At 26.3% G+C, this 7,331-nt stretch overlaps 1 pseudogene; it reads right to left on the bottom strand.

The window, feature by feature from the left end:
* Window positions 1-759: 759 nt before the first annotated feature.
* LOC127131348 (uncharacterized) lies at window positions 760-2,520 on the bottom strand (annotated as a pseudogene).
* Between the last annotated feature and the right edge of the window lie 4,811 nt (window positions 2,521-7,331).

Raw genomic sequence — 7,331 nt, 5'->3', positions numbered from 1 at the left:
TTTGGTTTCATCTGATACATGGATCATTATTTGCTTATTTGGCTTGCCTGAGATTTAATCCAAATGAGGGAATTCTTGTTTGACTTGTGTCATAAAGCTTGCTATCTCTTGGTTAGATCGTTCATCCTTAGTTTTTACTTTATGCTCTAGGATAGTCTCTTCTTCTCCTCTCTTTCTTTAATTTTCAAAAATCCCCTCCCTTTTTTCAAAAATCTTCCTGTTTTCTAACTTGCACCATTTTCTTAACAAACCTTGACTTTTTGTCAAGTGATTTTCAAAATCTTTTTCCTAATAAATGCTAATCCATTTTAAGCATATTCAGACCAATTTCAAAAGACTAAAAAATGCATAACTCATTCAAATAATTTTGTGTCCTTTGTGCACTTTTTCTTTTAAAACTTTTCTCAAAGTTTTAGACATGAGTCATTTCTATAGTTGAGATATAATTCTCCTATCTCCATAGTATTGATGACAATTCTTTTTCATCCGTGAGAGCAGGGTCGGTCCAATCAATTCAGAGGTCCTATTCCAATTTTAAAAATGGGCCTAAATATATATATATATATATATATATATATATATATATATATATATATATATATATATATATATATATATATATATATATATATATATAATTTTAATGATTAAAAATGACAAACAAAAGATAAAATTATATATTAACCAATTGAAGTACCAAAAAGTTCAAAGGTATTGTTTAAACTACTAACACCATTTCTTACAACTTAAATTATCTAACTACATAAAAAGAGTCTTCCTACGAACACTTTTTGAAGCAAAATCGTCAACTAAGTCTTCATATTTTATTGTCTCCAAAATGTCATTTTCAATAGCTATTAATGCCAATCCATTAAGCCTTTCTTTTGACATGTTAGACCGCAAGTAAGTCTTTAACAACTTCAATTTTGAAAAACTTCTTTCTGCAGAAACAACTGTCACAGAAATAGTCAATAAGATTTTATATGCACATAACTGTATTAGGAAAATAATCCAAGCCTTTTAAAAATAATAATATATCAGTAGGTCTTATGGTTTCTTCAGGCAACATTTCTCTTAGTAACTTCAACTCTGCAAAAAATTCATTCCCATCAATATCAGATTGCTCATTATGTTTCAATGCTTGCTCAAAATTAGTACAACAATACTTCAAAGTTGCATCATCTAATGATTGTAACTTGTGAGAAGTAAACAAGAAACCAAAAATACTTTCATACTCTTGGTATTGCTCAAACCTCTTATTAAGAGAAATAACAACTTGATCAATAAGGTAAAGAAAAAAATTAACCCTGAATGATTCTTCTTCTAATAGCTCGACTGATGGGATATTCAAATTCTCATCAAATTGCCTTTTTCTTTTAATTATACGCCTTTGAGGAAATATTGGGGCAATATTCAATTCCATCGCAATTTCCTTAGCGTTAATCAATACCTTATAAAAACCTGTTTCTCTATATCCCTCAAAATACGAAATCAACCCCTTAATTTTTTGCATAGCAACATCAATAAGCATATCATTTTCCTATAAAAGCTTGCTAACAGAATTAATTGCAGATAATATTTTAAACCAAATAATTATAGCCATCAAAAACTCAAAATCACCAAGCTCATTTGTTGCTAAGGATTTAGCTTCATTTTGTATTTTAGGATCAAGATCATTTTCTGACACTTCAAGCAAAGCTTTTGTAAATTCTAACATTTGAGTTCTTATAGCTTTGACACTTTCTACACGACTCTCCCAACGAGTGGATGACAATGATTTTGGAGCCTTTTGCGATACTCATACCAAGTAGTCATATTTTTAACATGTTCCATGCCTAACTCGTGCTCTTTAATTCTTTCACCAACATGTACCCAATCACTATAACCCTCATTTGCTAATTGTCCCCTAACAATCCCATTTTTAAAAACTTTACAACAAAAACAAAATACTCTATCAAGCTCTTTCGAATAAACAAGTCAATCTCTATCACACACCTCTCTATTTGCTAAAGCTCTAGTATACAAATTAGCCGTAAAACGTCTATTCAAACTATATCTAGGACCCTTCACAATAGAATTATCTCTTTTAGGACCTTTCACAACTAATAAATCAATCAGTTTAGGTTGAAGACGATCCCAATTTCTTGGATCAAATATATCATAATCAACATTATCATCATCATCATCATCATCATTATCGGCATCATCATCATTATTAACTTCATCAACAATTGGCACACTATCAAGATTATCATTTTCAATAGGCACACTATTAAGATTATCATTTTCAATGGGCACACTATCAAGATTATCATTTTCAATAGGCACACTATCAAGATTATCAATTTCAATAGGCAAACTATCAATATTATCAACATAACGACTTTCATTTGAAACTTGTGGTTCTTTGATTAAACATTTATCAAGAGCTCCTACTTGAGATTGAATTAACTCTTCAATTTTTTTCTTTTTCTTACGTTTATCATTTTCACATTCAAATTTTTTATTTTTATGAGGCATCTTAGGAGGCATAATAAGAAAAACCTGAAATTTCTCACAATGTCTTTTGTGTCCGTCGATGATCTACTAATTATCCTGTTGTGAAATTGTGTTCCTACATCAATAACAAAAAAAAATCAATTACATTAAATAAAAGAAATTATAAATTAATCATCAAAAAATATTAATAATTAAACCATGGAGAAACGACTTTAATTAATATTCAATTATATTTTTTTATGTTGTGTTCTTCTCTAATATAGTACCATAAAAAATTAATAATTATAAATTAAAAGCAAATTATAAATTAATAGTAAGAAAATAAATTACATTTAATTAAATAAATTATAAATTAATCATAAAAAATATCAATACTAATACATACTAATTTTTCTTTGAAAGATTCCAAATTGCAATTTGGTCTTATGAGAAAAAGTTGGTATAAAAATCGTCACCAACACCAACAACCAACAGTATTCTTGTTTTGAATTTTGATACTACTGAGTAGTATATACAGTATACTAGTATCCCATTTCACCCTAAAATTTTATTTATTTATATATTATAATTTTATAAAGAACACAAGTTACCCTCATTTCCACCATAAAATCTAAAATCTAAAATCTAAAATCAATATTGATACAGGAAATAAAATAGAATTTCACCCTAAAATTTAAAATAAATCTAAAATTATTATTTTTTCTACCTTCAAAATCAAATAATCACAATAAAAATAAATGGAAAGTAACTAATTGAATCAACTAACATGATAAAAGAGAGGATTGAAAAGGAAAAATAAGATTTTTTTTCTGGTTTCAAACAGCTCTAACAGAGAAAGAGAAAAGAGAATAACATTTGAGAGGAGAGAGAAGTGAGAACGTGTGAGACCGGAGAAAAAAAACGTTTGGTTTCCAAATATCCTATTTTTCAATATTTAATATTTTATTTATTATATGTGATACAAAAATATTTTTATTTATTAATTTTTTTATATTCACTAATAATAGTTAATTTGAAGCCCCACAAAAAGTGAGACCGTGTGCTACTGCACAGCTTGCACAGGAAAAGAACCGGCCCTGCGTGAGAGCTACTGGCATACTTGTTGATCCTTATCCAAGTTGGAGTCCTTCTCATGATGATTCAAAGATCTCATACTTATGGGTGACTAGTTGATTATTCTCCTTAAAATGACAAAATGTTTTTCCCTTAAAAATGAATCAAAATAAATATCTTTGTTATTTTTACCACGAACTACAAGGTTTTGATCATCCATTGCATTTTGTTGGTACGTGGGCATGAAACTTTAAAAGTCTTGACAAATATAAAAAGAAAAAAGAAAAAATATTTCTTTCCCCATCTCTCCAATCTTTTGCAAATAATATCTTTTTTTTAAAACTAAAATATACATATTTTCAAAGAGCTTCCCATAGAGTACCATGGATGTTTATCATGCTAATACTCTCCCTTTGCATAACCAACCCCCGAACCCTTATCTCTTTTTATTAATTTTATTTTAAAACATCAGATTTTGTTCGTACTTTTTCCCTTTTCCTTTGGAAACAATAAAAGTGCAGTGACGACTCTTGCTTTATGAGTTAAGTTTATCAATAACTTAATCTCAAAAATTTTACCGCTACAATAGAGTAGTTTGATGGCAAATGACTTTGGCCGAGTACGACATCCAACATGACACTCAAAAAATTATCAAAGTGAGTGTAATGTCAGAGTATCTTGCACATCAACCTTTAGAAGACTACTAGCTTTGAGTTCCTTGATGAGAATATTATGCTGATAAGGGACTGTAACATCCCCGACCCCAAAAAAGAACCAGAACCTAGATCTTGGTGGACCCAAAGAAAAAGTAAAATAGTATTTTATTTACTGATAGTTGAATTTTTAGTTAATATATCAATAATCATGCATTTGGTATTTTTGTAAGCTTCATCAATATGATGACAAATAAATATTCATAGTTTATTCTTCTAATTCTTTTTAATAATACAATCTCTTTACATATTACTTTATAATTTGTTTTTAAAAAAATTATGTATATAAAAAATAAGAAAGAACAATTTTTTTATAAAATACAACAACAACAAAAAAAAATCACACCAAAATTGATTTTATACGTTGCACATCCTTTTTTTTTGTTTAGACTAAAGATAAATAAACAGATACAAAAGAAGAAAAAAAAGTTCTTTAATGATACATTTATTTTTTATTTCGCTAAAATATTATTAATTCATATATATATAAATGATAATTATCTTTTCTAATTTATCCGAGATTCATTTTTATTTTTTACAACAAAAATAGATTCATGAGAAAAAAAATTATTTTGATTTATCATATTCATTATTTCCATAAACAAAATATTTATAAATTTACTACCATTTTTTTCTAATAAAAACCAAACCAACACCCAGCAGATCTACAATATAAAATAAAAAAAGTTTATGTTTTATCTATCATATAAAAACAATAAAGAAAATGTGCATATCCAAAGGTTACATATTCAAAAACAAAGAATATAATACAAATAAAATATATCTAACTTCAACTTCTTTTCATATCTCCAGATATTTTGTATGTATGAAAGTCACTTTAGAAGATTCAAATATTAAAATATTACTTTAATCTTAAAGTCTATGTCTCAATTTATTCATTTAAAAAAATATTAACTATAAATGAAAATATTAATATGTATTAAAACTTAATTAATAGCATTAAATTTTATATATATGATAAGGTGCCAAAATGTACAATTTAGAACGTTATTTATAAACTAATTTATGTGTATTATATTTTAAAAATATAACTATTTAGATATTGTTATTTTTTCTTAAATCAACATTTTTTTTAAAAGTTTTTTTATATAGAGAAGTGCTAATTGTTAACTTAGAGTTTTACATAAATGATTTTTTTATAATATACGAGAAAAAGTGTTTTGTTGATACAATTCTTTTATAAATGCAAAAATATGCATTGTTGATATAAATATTTTTATAAACGAAAAAATAAATTTATTATTGATACAATTTTTTTTATAAATGAGAATAAAGATATTGTTTTGATACAAATATTCTTATAAACAATAATTTTTTATATACGAGAAAAGTTTACTGTTAATCCAAATTTTTTATAAACGGACAAAGTGTATTGTTGATAAAAATATTTTCATAAACAAAAAAAAATACAAATATTTTATAAACACAAAAAAAGTTTATTATTAATACAATTTTTTTATAAATAAAGATGAGTATATAATTGATACAAATATTTTTATAAACAATAATTTTTTATAGATGGATAAAAGTTTATTGTTGATTCAAATCTTTTATATAGATAAAAAAAATGTAATGTTAATCCAAATATTTAAAAAAAAAAGTTATTTTTATAAACATAAAAAATTTATTATAAATTTAAATATTTTTATCAATGATACTAAAAGTGTTTATATACGGGAAAAGTCTATTAGTGATTTAAAGGATGTTAATTTCTTGTATATTATTTTTTAGTATAATTTTAGTAAAACAACAATTTTTAACAACTTCTAATATCTTCGAAAAAATATGATGGACAAAGTCTATATATACCATTGTTGAAAAAACCATAGGAACTATAATCATCTTAAATGAAGTTGTGGCCATTAATCTTTTGCAAGTGAGAATACTTTTATACAGCATTATATGTTTTGTCTATTGCCAACCATTTCTAGCTAATGAAATAGCATTTAATCTAAACCTAAAAGCTTGCATAAGATAACCTCATCTTGTTTGGATTTCCTATAGAATTCTAAGTCACTATGATATCGGTGATAAGTGTCTTTGCTGCAACTCTTCCTTCATGATAATCTTGAAAAGTCCTTTTTCATTATTTAGCTACACTTGTAAAATTAGGGGTGTTCGCGGTGCGGTTTGGGCGGTTTTGACGATAAAAATTATCCGAACCGCAAGAGAAAAAAGCATGCGGTTCGGTTTGGTTCGGTTGGCTTTTAGAAATAAAACCAAACCAAACCAAATCAATGCGGTTTGGATTGGTTCGGTTGGTTCGGTTGGTTCGGTTTTTTACAATATTTTATTTAGTCATACATACATCCATAGAGAATAATGTAACTTTGTGTTTAGTCATTCATACATTAGTAAATAACATCAAAACTCATCATATTTAGAGAAAAACTTCTCATTCAATATACAAAAAATTAGATTAGAAAAAAGTGGAATAAAAAATATATATAAAATAGTAGCATAAAATAATATCAAAAACATTATAATAAAACATAAAAAACATATGAGAAGAGAGATTAGAGAAGATGAAAAAAAACATAAGAGATGCGAGATTGAGAAGAAATGTGCGATAAAAATGTAATTAGAAGATAAAACAATAATATAAAATATGAAAAAGAAATAACATAAGAGAGGACATATTAAAATACGGTCTACGTGTCGTGCCTCTTTTTTAATCTCTTAATGTAACTTTTTTCTCATCTCACTCCCTCGTATGTAAAACGAGTTTTTTTATTTAATGTAATGTTATAAAGAAAGAGAAGAATACAATATCAAAGGAGGATAACCTTGAAGATATTGCTTGGAGAAGCTTAGATCGTTATTAGGTTAAGTTAGGTTCTCTCATTGGCTTAGGAGAACAATTATGCTAGGAATCATAATTGTTTCATTTTGTATGTATGTTGATGCATGTGAATGTATGTTGATGCATGTTGATGCATGTGAGAGACAATTTATATGATAAATAAGTCGGTGAGATCAAAATAATTGCAAATTTTCTCAAATTAAATATTAAGTTTATATTTTCCAAGTTTTAGCACTCATCAA

The sequence above is a fragment of the Lathyrus oleraceus genome, chromosome 3, assembly GCF_024323335.1.
Source record: "Lathyrus oleraceus cultivar Zhongwan6 chromosome 3, CAAS_Psat_ZW6_1.0, whole genome shotgun sequence".
In the NCBI taxonomy this organism is placed as follows: Eukaryota; Viridiplantae; Streptophyta; class Magnoliopsida; order Fabales; family Fabaceae; genus Lathyrus; species Lathyrus oleraceus.
Note: the sequence above shows the minus strand (reverse complement) of the source record. Positions and strands in the feature narration are given on the sequence as shown.